We start from the raw sequence: 15,535 nt of genomic DNA, 5'->3' as shown, positions 1-15,535 counted from the left end.
CCATGGGCGGTACAGGTATCTATTCTACTGCTTCTCTCAGTTGTCACCCAACTGGAGAACGAAAACAAAACAAAAGCCAAGAAGAGAACTGAACTATATACTTAGCATACCCAGTCACATTTCAAATACAAGGTTTTCACAGGTCACATAAAAGAAAACCTTTATTTTACTAAAAAGGATACACAGCACATAACACATATGCTTTACCTCCCTACCCCTTTTCTGCTGTAGGTTTTAGTTAGCAGAAAAAAAATCAAATAAAGGAAAATTCAAGTCAGAAAGAACACAATGTGAGATGTTCCAAATTTCGTGAGATTTATCAGAAAATTAGGAAAAACATAAAAATTTATTTAAAGCATTTATACTTGATAAACCAAAAATTCATCAGAAAGCTCAGAGATCCTATTAAATTTAGGAGAATACTGCCCTTGTTTCTCAGTCCATTTCCCCTTAGTATACTTTAAATTCATGAAGGGCAGGGGATTGTGTTTTATTCAACCCCTGTACCCAACCTAGAAAAGTCAGTTATTTTGTTACTGACTATAGCTGTGTCTTAGGAAGAAGGCTAATTCTTTTCCTGTATTTTGTCCTATAGTTTCCAAACGTGTACAACGGGCATGCCTTAAGATGATGGTGTTAAAAAAGGGGGAGGAGGGGCTTAAAGGTATGACAATCATAGTATCTCACAGAAGAAAATGCATAGTTTAATGTTTCCCCACTGCATTTTATAAATCTCTAGAGATCACTGTTATGTGAATTTCATTCCCTTGGTGTATTATGTCAAAAGCATAAATGTCTATCAGTAGACACACAGATTTTAATACAAATCCATCATTTATTTCCCCACACTGCAGGAAACTGCCATTGACTGCATGATTCTAGATATATTTGTATAGGTGATAAAACAAAATGCCCACAGGTGAGGAATGCTCTCAACTCCATTCATTCTGAGTCCTTGGAGAACTTCCTCCCAAATTCTCATCACCAAGTTTTTCCCTCGACATGGGCTTCTTCTATCTTTCTTTCCTTGGTATTGCTTTTTCTCCTTCTTGGGAAGCAAATGGTTCGTTCCCCCTTCATTCCCAAATCCAAAAACTTTTATAAAAATCAATTTTTATTATGGAAATTTCAAAACTTAGTCAAAAGCAGAGAGACAAGTACAATGAATAACCTATGTATCCCATCACCCAGGGCCAAATATTATCAACTCAAGGCTTATTCTGTTTTATCTATTCCCCTCCTCTGTTAATGAATTATTTTGAAACAAATTCCAGGTATCATAGCATTTCATCCATAAACATTTTAATATGGATTTCTTTTAAATATCCTTTTCAAGAACAAAACCACAATACCATTATCACAATCTAAAAAAATTAGTGATTCTTAATATCAAATAACTAGTCAGTATTCAAATTTCTATGGCCTTTTTAAAAATAGAGTTGTCCTCTATCCTTCCTGCTTACCACCCTTCCCCTCACTACTCTCAGTCATCATTTCCTCCCTATTTTTCTGCTTCTCTAACACTCTTTGAGAAGTTTCTTACCTCTTGCTGCTACATGAAACGATGGTCTTAAGAGTCCTGCTGCTGACCCTCATTTCAACATGGTTTAAATCAGGGTTGGCAAACTACAGCCTATAGTGGCCACTTTTGTAAATAAAATTTTACTGGAACATAGCCATGTACACTTATCTACTTATTGCCTACGGCTGCTATGGAGCTATAATTTGCAACAGAGAACATAATGCTTGTAAACCTCAAAAATTTTAAATCTGGTCCTTTGAGAAAAAGTCTGCTGACTCTTGAACCTATTACTAACAAGCCAGGGTTTCACAAACCTTGCCCTCTGGCAAGAATTCTGCTACTCTCATTCCACACATGTACCGTCCATAACTAATCAGAACTATCACAGCCATTCAATCATAATGTTTCAGAAACAGAAACTGAACATCTCTCTTTCTTCAAGCTATGCTCCTTTAGAGACACTAGAGTGACATTCCTAAGACAACAGTCTTTTCACACAAGCTTTCCCCTGCTTTAAAAAGCAAAACAGCAACAACAACAAAAACAAGCAAACTAAACCATAACCTTAGGTGGCTGTCAGTCAGTAACTTCTTTAGCTTGGGGTATACGAGACCTTTTATAACTAGGTCCGCTCTACCTTTCAAACACTGCCCATCCTAGTCATAGGAGATTATTCTGTGAATCCCTAAGTATGCCACTCTCTTTCCTGTTTTTGCTCATTCTGCTCCCTCAGCCTCAAATACCCTTCTCATTGCATTGTCTTTGTACTTTTACCATGAAAAAGAACTGAAAGTGTTTGTCATCATGTGTTACATCAGCTACAAAGTACTTGATTTTTTTTAATTAAAAATAATCAAAATCCATACTGTAAGTAGAGGTTTTTGTATCAGAACCATTTCTAAATTGAGTTTTACTTTTTCTCTTTACCTGATTTATGCTGTAAAAAGTTTAATGGAGTTGCCGCAAGATGGCGGCTTAGGAGGACGCTGGGCTCACCGCACGTCCTGCTGATCACTTAGATTCCATCTACACCTGCCTAAATAACCCAGAAAACCGCCAGAGGATTAGCAGAACAGAGTCGCCGGAGCCAAACGCAGACGAGAGGCCCACGGAAGAGGGTAGGAAGGGCGGCGAGGCGGTGCGCGCTCCACGGACTGGCGGGAGGGAGCCGGGGCGGAGGGGCGGCTCGCCGGCCAAGCAGAGCCCCCGAGTCGGGCTTGCAAAAGCGGAGGGGCCGGGCGGACTGTGTTCCGACAGCAAGCGCGACTTAGCGTCTGGGAGGTCAGAAATTAACAGCTCTGCTCGGAAAGCGGGAAGGCTGGAGGACAAAGGGAGGGAGAGCTGCTGAGCCCCCTGACAACAGAGCTCAGTTTGGTGGGGAACAAAGGCGCTCGCCAGCGCCATTCCCCCGCCCATCCCCCAGCCGAAATCCCAAAGGGAACCGGTTCCTGCCAGGGAACTTGCTCCCTCCGCGCAAACACCCAACTCTGCGCTTCGGCGGAGCCAAACCTCCGGCAGCGGATCTGACTCCCTCCCGCTGCCACAGGGCCCCTCCTGAAGTGGATCACCTAAGGAGAAGCGATCTAAGCCTGCCCCTCCTGCCCCCGAGCACCTTGCCTACCCACCCCAGCTAATACGCCAGATCCCCAGCATCACAAGCCTGGCAGGGTGCAAGTAGCCCAGACGAGCCACACCACCCCACAGTGAATCCCACCCCTAGGAGAGGGGAAGAGAAGGCACACACCAGTCTGACTGTGGCCCCAGCGGTGGGCTGGGGGCAGACATCAGGTCTGACTGCGGCCCCGCCCACCAACTCCAGTTATACACCACAGCACAGGGGAAGTGCCCTGCAGGTCCTCACCACACCAGGGACTATCCAAAATGACCAAGCGGAAGAACTCCCCTCAGAAGAATCTCCAGGAAATAACAACAGCTAATGAGCTGATCAAAAAGGATTTAAATAATATAACAGAAAGTGAATTTAGAATAATAGTCATAAAATTAATCGCTGGGCTTGAAAACAGTATACAGGACAGCAGAGAATCTCTTGCTACAGAGATCAAGGGACTAAGGAACAGTCACGAGGAGCTGAAAAACGCTTTAAACGAAATGCATAACAAAATGGAAACCACCACAGCTCGGCTTGAAGAGGCAGAGGAGAGAATAGGTGAACTAGAAGATAAAGTTATGGAAAAAGAGGAAGCTGAGAAAAAGAGAGAGAAAAAAATCCAGGAGTATGAGGGGAAAATTAGAGAATTAAGTGATACACTAAAAAGAAATAATATACGCATAATTGGTATCCCAGAGGAGGAAGAGAGAGGGAAAGGTGCTGAAGGGGTACTTGAAGAAATCATAGCTGAGAACTTCCCTGAACTGGGGAAGGAAAAAGGCATTGAAATCCAAGAGGCACAGAGAACTCCCTTCAGACGTAACTTGAATCGATCTTCTGCACGACATATCATAGTGAAACTGGCAAAATACAAGGATAAAGAGAAAATTCTGAAAGCAGCAAGGGGTAAACGTGCCCTCACATATAAAGGGAGACCTATAAGACTCGTGACTGATCTCTCTTTTGAAACTTGGCAGGCCAGAAAGAATTGGCACGAGATTTTCAGGGTGCTAGACAGAAAAAATATGCAGCCAAGAATCCTTTATCCAGCAAGTCTGTCATTTAGAATAGAAGGAGAGATAAAGGTCTTCCCAAACAAACAAAAACTGAAGGAATTTGTCACCACTAAACCAGCCCTACAAGAGATCCTAAGGGGGACCCTGTGAGACAAAGTCCCAGAGACATCACTACAAGCATAAAACATACAGACATCACAATGACTCTAAACCCGTATCTTTCTATAATAACACTGAATGTAAATGGATTAAATGCGCCAACCAAAAGACATAGGGTATCAGAATGGATAAAAAAACAAGACCCATCTATTTGCTGTCTACAAGAGACTCATTTTAGACCTGAGGACACCTTTAGATTGAGAGTGAGGGGATGGAGAACTATTTATCATGCGACTGGAAGCCAAAAGAAAGCTGGAGTAGCCATACTTATATCAGACAAACTAGACTTTAAATTAAAGGCTGTAACAAGAGATGAAGAAGGACATTATATAATAGTTACAGGGTCTATCCATCAGGAAGAGCTAACAATTATAAATGTCTATGTGCCGAATACCGGAGCCCCCAAATATATAAAACAATTACTCATAAACATAAGCAACCTTATTGATAAGAATGTGGTAATTGCAGGGGACTTTAATACACCACTTACAGAAATGGATAGATCATCTAGACACACGGTCAATAAAGAAACAAGGGCCCTGAATGAGACATTGGATCAGATGGACTTGACAGATATATTTAGAACTCTGCATCCCAAAGCAACAGAATATACTTTCTTCTCGAGTGCACATGGAACATTCTCCAAGATAGATCATATACTGGGTCACAAAACAGCCCTTCATAAGTTTACAAGAATTGAAATTATACCATGCTTACTTTCAGACCACAATGCTATGAAGCTTGAAATCAACCACAGAAAAAAGTCTGGAAAACCTCCAAAAGCATGGAGGTTAAAGAACACCCTACTAACGAATGAGTGGGTCAACCAGGCAATTAGAGAAGAAATTAAAAAATATATGGAAACAAACGAAAATGAAAATACAACAATCCAAACGCTTTGGGACGCAGCAAAGGCAGTCCTGAGAGGAAAATACATTGCAATCCAGGCCTATCTCAAGAAACAAGAAAAATCCCAAATACAAAATCTAACAGCACACCTAAAGGAACTAGAAGCAGAACAGCAAAGGCAGCCTAAGCCCAGCAGAAGAAGAGAAATAATAAAGATCAGAGCAGAAATAAACAATATAGAATCTAAAAAAACTGTAGAGCAGATCAACGAAACCAAGAGTTGGTTTTTTGAAAAAATAAACAAAATTGACAAACCTCTAGCCAGGCTTCTCAAAAAGAAAAGGGAGATGACCCAAATAGATAAAATCATGAATGAAAATGGAATTATTACAACCAATCCCTCAGAGATACAAACAATTATCAGGGAATACTATGAAAAATTATATGCCAACAAATTGGACAACCTGGAAGAAATGGACAAATTCCTGAACACCCACACTCTTCCAAAACTCAATCAGGAGGAAATAGAAAGCTTGAACAGACCCATAACCAGCGAAGAAATTGAATCGGTTATCAAAAATCTCCCAACAAATAAGAGTCCAGGACCAGATGGCTTCCCAGGGGAGTTCTACCAGACGTTTAAAGCAGAGATAATACCTATCCTTCTCAAGCTATTCCAAGAAATAGAAAGGGAAGGAAAACTTCCAGACTCATTCTATGAAGCCAGTATTACTTTGATTCCTAAACCAGACAGAGACCCAGTAAAAAAAGAGAACTACAGGCCAATATCCCTGATGAATATGGATGCAAAAATTCTCAATAAGATACTAGCAAATCGAATTCAACGGCATATAAAAAGAATTATTCACCATGATCAAGTGGGATTCATTCCTGGGATGCAGGGCTGGTTCAACATTCGCAAATCAATCAACGTGATACATCACATTAACAAAAAAAGAGAGAAGAACCATATGATCCTGTCAATCGATGCAGAAAAGGCCTTCGACAAAATCCAGCACCCTTTCTTAATAAAAACCCTTGAGAAAGTCGGGATAGAAGGAACATACTTAAAGATCATAAAAGCCATTTATGAAAAGCCCACAGCTAACATCATCCTCAATGGGGAAAAACTGAGAGCTTTTTCCCTGAGATCAGGAACACGACAAGGATGCCCACTCTCACCGCTGCTGTTTAACATAGTGCTGGAAGTTCTAGCATCAGCAATCAGACAACAAAAGGAAATCAAAGGCATCAAAATTGGCAAAGATGAAGTCAAGCTTTCGCTTTTTGCAGATGACATGATATTATACATGGAAAATCCGATAGACTCCACCAAAAGTCTGCTAGAACTGATACAGGAATTCAGCAAAGTTGCAGGATACAAAATCAATGTACAGAAATCAGTTGCATTCTTATACACTAACAATGAAGCAACAGAAAGACAAATAAAGAAACTGATCCCATTCACAATTGCACCAAGAAGCATAAAATACCTAGGAATAAATCTAACCAAAGATGTAAAGGATCTGTATGCTGAAAACTATAGAAAGCTTATGAAGGAAATTGAAGAAGATTTAAAGAAATGGAAAGACATTCCCTGCTCATGGATTGGAAAAATAAATATTGTCAAAATGTCAATACTACCCAAAGCTATCTACACATTCAATGCAATCCCAATCAAAATTGCACCAGCATTCTTCTCGAAACTAGAACAAGCAATCCTAAAATTCATATGGAACCACAAAAGGCCCCGAATAGCCAAAGGAATTTTGAAGAAGAAGACCAAAGCAGGAGGCATCACAATCCCAGACTTTAGCCTCTACTACAAAGCTGTCATCATCAAGACAGCATGGTATTGGCACCAAAACAGACACATAGACCAATGGAATAGAATAGAAACCCCAGAACTAGACCCACAAACGTATGGCCAACTCATCTTTGACAAAGCAGGAAAGAACATCCAATGGAAAAAGACAGCCTCTTTAACAAATGGTGCTGGGAGAACTGGACAGCAACATGCAGAAGGTTGAAACTAGACCACTTTCTCACACCATTCACAAAAATAAACTCAAAATGGATAAAGGACCTAAATGTGAGACAGGAAACCATCAAAACCTTAGAGGAGAAAGCAGGAAAAGACCTCTCTGACCTCAGCCGTAGCAATCTCTTACTCGACACATCCCCAAAGGCAAGGGAATTAAAAGCAAAAGTGAATTACTGGGACCTTATGAAGATAAAAAGCTTCTGCACAGCAAAGGAAACAACCAACAAAACTAAAAGGCAACCAACGGAATGGGAAAAGATATTCGCAAATGACATATCGGACAAAGGCTAGTATCCAAAATCTATAAAGAGCTCACCAAACTCCACACCCAAAAAACAAATAACCCAGTGAAGAAATGGGCAGAAAACATGAATAGACACTTCTCTAAAGAAGACATCCGGATGGCCAACAGGCACATGAAAAGATGTTCAGCGTCACTCCTTATCAGGGAAATACAAATCAAAACCACACTCAGGTATCACCTCACGCCAGTCAGAGTGGCCAAAATGAACAAATCAGGAGACTATAGATGCTGGAGAGGATGTGGAGAAACGGGAACCCTCTTGCACTGTTGGTGGGAATGCAAATTGGTGCAGCCGCTCTGGAAAGCAGTGTGGAGGTTCCTCAGAAAACTAAAAATAGACCTACCCTATGACCCAGCAATAGCACTGCTAGGAATTTATCCAAGGGATACAGGAGCACTGATGCATAGGGCCACTTGTACCCCAATGTTCATAGCACTCTCAACAATAGCCAAATTATGGAAAGAGCCTAAATGTCCATCAACTGATGAATGGATAAAGAAATTGTGGTTTATATACACAATGGAATATTACGTGGCAATGAGAAAAAATGAAATAGGCCTTTTGTAGCAACGTGGATGGAACTGGAGAGTGTGATGCTAAGTGAAATAAGCCATACAGAGAAAGACAGATACCATATGGTTTCACTCTTATGTGGATCCTGGGAAACTTAACAGGAACCCATGGGGGAGGGGAAGGAAAAAAAAAAAAAAGAGGTTAGAATGGGCGAGAGCCAAAGCATAAGAGACTGTTAAAAACTGAGAACAAACTGAGAGTTGATGGGGGGTGGGAGGGAGGAGAGGGTGGGTGATGGGTATTGAGGAGGGCACCTTTTGGGATGAGCACTGGGTGTTGTATGGAAACCAATTTGTCAATAAATTTCAGAAAAAAAAAAAGTTTAAGTGACTTGTACATAATCTCTCAGAAAAAAAATAACTGAGTACTAAATGGAAGAGAGGACTCTTGACTTGTCTCAAGATACCCCAAGATCAGACCATATTTTTATGGAGGTGAGGGTGGGAAAGTAAAGAAATCAACTGATTGAAAACCAGCCTCTCTTTGGTTAAACATTCCTATGAATACAGGGAAATGGAGACTCACATCAGGTCCTCACCAAAATCTTGACTGGGCTGCTTCTTTATGAAATCGAGCAACTGAGAATAGATTAGAGTAAGATGGTATCTTTACTTGTGAAAAAGTAATGTGAAATATAAAGGCATAATGTCCAAATTAACAATCAAAAGAATCTCTTGTAGGATATAATTTGATATTACTTTCCTATGTTTTTGATTCAAACCACCCAAAAAGATTTTCTTTTTTCTTTCCTTTTTTTTTAATGAGAGACACAAAGAGACTGAGAAAGAGAGAGCCCGAGTTTGTGTGACAGGGACAGAGGGAGAGAGAAAGATACAGAATCTTCACCCAGTGTGGTACCAGACTCGGGGCTCCATCTCACAACTGGGAGATCGTAACCTGAGCCTAAATCAAGAGTCGGATGATGGGGCGCCTGGGTGGCGCAGTCGGTTAAGCGTCCGACTTCAGCCAGGTCACGATCTCGCGGTCCGTGAGTTCGAGCCCCGCGTCGGGCTCTGGGCTGATGGCTCGGAGCCTGGAGCCTGTTTCCGATTCTGTGTCTCCCTCTCTCTCTGCCCCTCCCCTGTTCATGCTCTGCCTCTCTTTGTCCCAAAAATAAATAAAAAACGTTGAAAAAAAAATTAAAAAAAAAAAGAGTCGGATGCTTAACCGATTGAGCCACCCAGGAGCCCTCCCTCCTCCTGACAAAAGCTTTTAATTAAAACTATTTTTTACTAGTAAACAAAAAAGGAAAATTTTTAAGAAAATAAATTATATGCACGTAAAAGGCCCTATTAGCTAATTCATGATCTCTATCAGGATTAGCCTTTAATTTATGACAAACTAATAAGGCACAAATGTTTCAGTCTTTCATTATAGCTTCTCATTTCAACAAACTCATGCTACTTTCATCTCTGCACATTCCAAGGATAAGGCATCTCTCCGAGGACCCCCATAAACTTTAGGAATCAATTTGTACCTGATTCAGTGTTGTCTAAACCTATTCAATCAGTGATATACAGCTCCTGAGCCCACAAGGCACAGTGGAATTTTTCAGTTGCTTTATGTTCTATCACATTTAGTTAAAACCTGGCACCGAACAGCTGTATAGCGGTTACCGTCTAGGATGAGTTTGTGACAGCATGACCTGAAATGTAGAATGTACTGTTTCTGTCTAAAAACCATACACCTCCCATCAATATCTGGGAACATTTTTATCAACAAGTGACTGCTAGGAGTGCACGGCGTATAGTTTCCTGACTTCAAATCCAGCTTATTCAACAGTACAAAGAACCAAATATGCAGTGACTCCTTTGAATCCTCTTATAAAAGGGAGCACTTCCTGGCTGTCCTAAATAAACTCAGAAAACCATATTTGCTGTCCTAAGTTCACTGTGTGCTTCTGAAACACACACACACACACCACCAACAACAAAACCCAAAAAACAAAAAACCCTCAAATAACTGAATCATTTCATAATATCCTGAAAGGACATAATAGTTTTCTGCAGGTCTTTAGCCATATCACTTTCCTCAATAGATCAGAAGACCATATTGCTGTTTTGTTGAATCTACTGTTAAGTCTTCCTCTTCATTAATATAGATAAGAGTCAGTTATGCCAAACCATATAGTCTCATGCCCTTACGGTAAAGAGCATGAAATCTACACTCAGACAAGTTAAGCCACCTGCCCAAGGACAAATCCCTGGTAAATGGAAGCATCTGGCCATGCTTTCAACCGAGGTCATACTGCCTCTTGGGAACCAGATTAGAGCAAAAACACAAAAATATCCAGTATGCTGGAGGGTCACAAAGCTTTAAAGGCATCCTCATTACTCTGTAAATTCTAGATGTAGCAGGTAGTATGTAATCTTAAAACGACACAGAGCGCTTTGTAAAGCTCCAACTTTGCTATGCAAGTCAATCTTAAGATGGCAATAACTAGATGTATCAGAAAATACCACCACACCAGAATTCCTAATGACTTAATGTTTTTTATTCATTTTAAAAGATATTTCCTACTGAAAAAAACTTCTTTCCCCTAAAATCTGAAAACAAATAAAAAAGCAGTAATATCAACAATAGTGATGGCAGCCAATACTCCTGAGCATTTAATACGTGGCAGGCCTTGAGCTAATAGTTTTCTGTGCATTCTCATTCAATCTTTACAATACGGCTATGAGGCAGTGCTAGAATTATTCTCATGTTGAAGATGAGGCAACGGAGAGGTTGAGAAAGCTGCCCAGGTCACACGGCTAAAGGGAAGCAAAGCCCGTGCTTTTGGCCATTCCCTATTCTGCCTCTCATTAGGCCTTACTTTTGCTGATTTTGAGTAAAAAATGCTATTTCGTATAGTTAAAAGTGAGGCGATAATAGATGACTACTACACAAATTTTTAAAGCAACAAAACAACAAAATATAACCCCAAAACACTACCCACCAAACTCTCCTTTATCTTGAAACACACATTCACTCTGATTTAAGAGGGATTAGTTTTTATAGAGGTTATTTTCTTCTATAGTTTAATCACTCATTTTGAAACTGTTTCATTACTATGCTTAAAAATGTACTGCTTTGAATAATAGTAAAGTAACTTACTAAAAATGAATTAAAATTGAAAATATACAGGGCTAAACAGCAATTGTATCCTGAAGGCAGCACATGCCTTGTTTTCTCCTCCTAGAGTTCAGAGCAAGCATCCGCTAGAAAGAATAACGGGCTAGTGGGGAAGGTTTCTGCCAGGATACAGGCACCCTTCTGACAGTATGCAGGACTGGGCATAGAGCCCAAAGAGTCTTTGCTCTTTTAAGAATCCACCTGGCATTTTAATCACCTTAAGACTTTGAAGGGCAACCATATTTCTGTATATAATGTGGTATTTTAATGAAAGAACCCAAATTAACCAAATCTCAGTAATGTGCAAAGGTGCTGGACCAGTCACCTAATCTCCCCCACTCCTTTCATTTCTAATACCAAGGATAACATTATCAAGGTAAATGCCTATTTTTCCATCTCAAGGCCAAAGGGCAGTAAGAATTGAAAGAGCGGTGATGAGTTTAAGGGATTAAGATTATGCTCGAAAATATACGGGTTATTGTAATTGGCCCAGACTTGTAAACAGGATTGTTAGATTATCCTTTGTACAGAAAGAAAAAAATCTTTTAATAGCTGAATGAACTGTTTTCTAACTTCATTCTGGGTTTCAGAATTTAAATAAATAAGTGAACAAATAAGTTCCAGACAAGCAGAAAAAAACTTACTGCAGGTTTGTCACTGTCACTATTTAAAGCTTAATAAGGTGCGCCTGGGTGGCTCAGGTCGGTTAAGCGTCCAACTTCGGCTCAGGTCATGATCTCACGGTTTGTGGGTTCAAGCCCCGTGTCGGGCTCTGTGCTGACAGCTCGGAGCCTGGAGCCTGCTTTGGATTCTGTGTCTCCCCTCTCTCTGCCCCTCCCCTGCTCACGCTCTGACTCTCTCTCACTCAAAAATAAACATTAAAATTAATAATAAAGCTTAATAAAACACTTGGCAGGAAAGGGCACCACGCCCACGTCAAAGAGGTATCAGCACCGTTGGTGTCCTTCCAGTCCTTTCAGACAAGACCTAACCGCCTTTCCCTACAATGTAGAGTGCATTTTTACAGTTTTATTTTTGTTTATTCCTTCATTCTTGTCTAATTTCTTTCCTTTAAAAAAAACCCTATAAAATATGACAAGCACCATTAGGATTCACCAGAAAACAATGGGCTAAGCATCCTATGTTGAGGACAGAATCAACAGTCACTCTCATCTCACCTACTGTTTATTCATAGTCATTTCCTTCTCAAAGCTGAGAGTGAAAGAAAGGGAGAACATCTATTAGAAGTTACACTGGAATGTAATCGCCATTATAGAACAGGGATATAAACTTTAAAAGATGCTAGGGCAGGGCGTGAGGAACATATCACTGTACATGCTAGTCTTAAATTTTTATTTAGAATGAATTACATAAAACTGTCATATTTCAAGGACAGGGCTTTTAACAGCATAGCTGTAAACAGGATAATGAAACTGAAAAATTATTCTGCTAGAATGGTTTTAAAAAAATTTTTTTAATGTTTATTTATTTGTGAGAGAGAGCGAGCCAGACAGGCAGAGTGTGAGCGGGGGAGGAGCAGAGAGAGAGGGAGACACAGAATCTGAAGCAGGCTCCAGGCTCTGAGCTGTCAGCACAGAGCCCGACGCTGGGCTTGAACTCACGAACCGTGAAATCATGATCTGAGCCAAAGTCACACACTTAACTGACTGAGCCACCCAGGCGCTCCTGCTAGAATGGTTTTATATATTAGATGTAAAAACCTTTCCTATTAATTTAAATTAAATTTAGATTCTCAAGCCCTCTGGATGAAAAGTGATTTCTGGTATAAAAGTAAAAATTAAAATGAACTCTGAAAAGTATGTATTTACCTCATATTCCAAAGTGACGCTAGTAAATACTTATTTATACAGAGAATCATACCCAAATTTGGCACAGATAAATACAATGTATCTTTCAATGCAAGCAGATTTTCCAATGCAATTATTAACTGAGAAACATTTAAAAATTTAAGAAAGTCTTCAAGAAGAAGTTACTACTGTTGGTCACTGGTCACTTAAAAAAATGCAGACGATTTCATCCTTGAAGTAGTTTCTATTAACATTGTATTCTCTTATTTTAGGTAGTATATTGTTTTAAATTTTCTTATCTATCTATCTATCAATCAATCAACAGTGTGAGCAGGTAGAGGGGTGGGAGGGAGCAGGGGGTGGAGGGAGAGGGAGAGGGAGAGGGAGAGGGAGAGGGAGAGGGAGAGGGAGAGGGAGAGGGAGAGAGAGAGAAAGGGAGAGAAAGGGAGAGAAAGGGAGAGAAAAGAGAGAGAGAGAATCTTAAAGCAGACTCCATGCTCAGCAGAGAGCCCAATGTGGGGCTCAATCCCATTACCCTGGGATCATGACCTGAGCATAAATCAGGTGCTCAACCAACTGAGCCCTCTTTTCAAATTTAATTTAATTTTAATTTTTTTGTAAAGTAGGCTTCATGCCCCACAGGGAGCCCAATGAGGGGCCTGAACTCACAACCCTGAGATAAATGCCTGAGCTGATATCAAGAATTGGATGCCCAAGCCACCTAGGTGCCCCAAATTTTCTTAATTATTCCTAAACTATGTTTAGTCAAGCAATTAAAATTGAAGGTATAAAGTAAAAAAAAATGAAATACTCAAAATGTAAGTACAGATTTAACACTTAAATATAAATATTACAATGTGAGAAAAATGAAGATTTTCAATGAGATTAATTTCAGGTTTTTCTTTTCTAATGGAAAGAAGATGATGAAGATCATTAATTACTAAAGAGACCAATTTTCAGTTTTATGTTAACTAAAATGTGAGTTATAAATAGGCCTACTTTTATTGACCCTGTTACTCAAAACTGGATCGATTAAATTTGCTTGCTGTAAAACAGATGTTTATGTGTTATAATTTGAATACAGACTTAGGAAAAGGAAAGGATTAGGATTCCAAGCTGGGTGAAGGAGTAGGAAGGGAATGTGGTTCCACTGGTGAGCCCTTGACTGTTCTCTAGTCCAGTGTTTCTTAAAGTGTGGTCCCTGGACTAGTAGCATCTACTTCAGTAGGTACTTGTTAGAAATGCAAATTCTCAGGTACTACCCCAAACCTACCAAAAAAGAACTGTGTGTGTGTGTGTGGGGGGGGTGGCCTGGAGGGTGGGGTGTCCTGCAATCTGTGTTTAACAAGCCCTCCTGCAGATTCTGAAACCTACTCAAGTGTGACAACCACTGCCCCTGCCTGTAAATCCATATCCTTCATCGTGTGACCTGTGTCACTGTACGATTTTTTCTAACAGGATTAATAATCAAGAAAAGGGGGTCCAGACATATCAAAACATTTAAAACAGGGGCTAGAAATGGGGGACAAAGAAGCAAATCTCTGGCCGTAAGCAAGACATAGTAAGGGACCGAGAGTACTCGTAATCTATTCCCAAAAGATGATGGTTCCATTTACAGCCAACAAGGAGAAGAACATTCTCATTGGCTGTAAAGAACTTCAACTCCGTAAACTGAGAAGCATCAGGAAAAGGAGACCAGGATTTAAAAAGGAAAAAGAAAAGCGAGCAGATGCGTGTGTGTGTCCTGCATTATCTGTCAAGGGCAAAAGGGAGAGGCAGCAGCCACCAGGACTGCATGCAGCTGAGGATCCAATACTGCCCCTGGAAGGAATTCAAAATGGCTCCTCGTGAGAAGGACAGAGTCCCACTAATTTACAAACACTCAGAAGCATCTTGAGGCCATAATAACATGCTAGCTACAAGAGTCACTGGAAATATTCAGCAAAAAGCGAAAGTCTTATTTCATCACATCTGAAGTAATACGACGTAAAGACACTCCCACGAGATTAAAGTGCACACTTGTGTGGGGTAACTCTTGCCAGTTACCTGGTGAAAAGTCAAACAGAATCCTGGACTGCAGCACACACAACAGTGAGATCTTCTCAAATGAAGGTCCTCCCTTCTCCAGAGTTGAACGGCCACTACTTTAAACCCCAGGGCTAGTTGTTCCCCCAGCTCTTATCAGCCATCTAGTCTTGAGACTGGCACAAGGATTTACAGTTTTCTAGGTACATGATATTAAAACAGTTTCCTTTTCACTTTATACTCGTAATAAAAAGGATGAAGTTTTAAAACTAACTTTTAAGAAGTCAATGAAACCTGACAGCAGCATATGAAATGAAAGCATTTGCTGAACACAGCCATCTGAAAAGCTGGCTTTAGTCCAAGCTAGTCACAAATCCCAGCACAAGGCACCTGCTAACAAAGGCCTCTGACTTTGTAGGACTTCTCAGAATAGCTCATATATTCGGTAAACTAGGTAACAGAATTTATGCGCTATCAGCTGTGTGTATATTAACAAAATTACTGAGGTACT

General features: G+C 40.3%; 1 protein-coding gene across 2 annotated transcripts in view; it reads right to left on the bottom strand.

The window, feature by feature from the left end:
- The window catches only part of MRPL3 (mitochondrial ribosomal protein L3), a 63,953-nt gene that overhangs the window by 26,267 nt on the left and 22,151 nt on the right, over positions 1–15,535 (bottom strand). The gene's annotated exons all lie outside the window — the stretch shown is intronic.

The sequence above is a fragment of the Prionailurus bengalensis genome, chromosome C2 (assembly GCF_016509475.1).
Source record: "Prionailurus bengalensis isolate Pbe53 chromosome C2, Fcat_Pben_1.1_paternal_pri, whole genome shotgun sequence".
NCBI lineage: Eukaryota > Metazoa > Chordata > Mammalia > Carnivora > Felidae > Prionailurus > Prionailurus bengalensis.
Note: the sequence above shows the minus strand (reverse complement) of the source record. Positions and strands in the feature narration are given on the sequence as shown.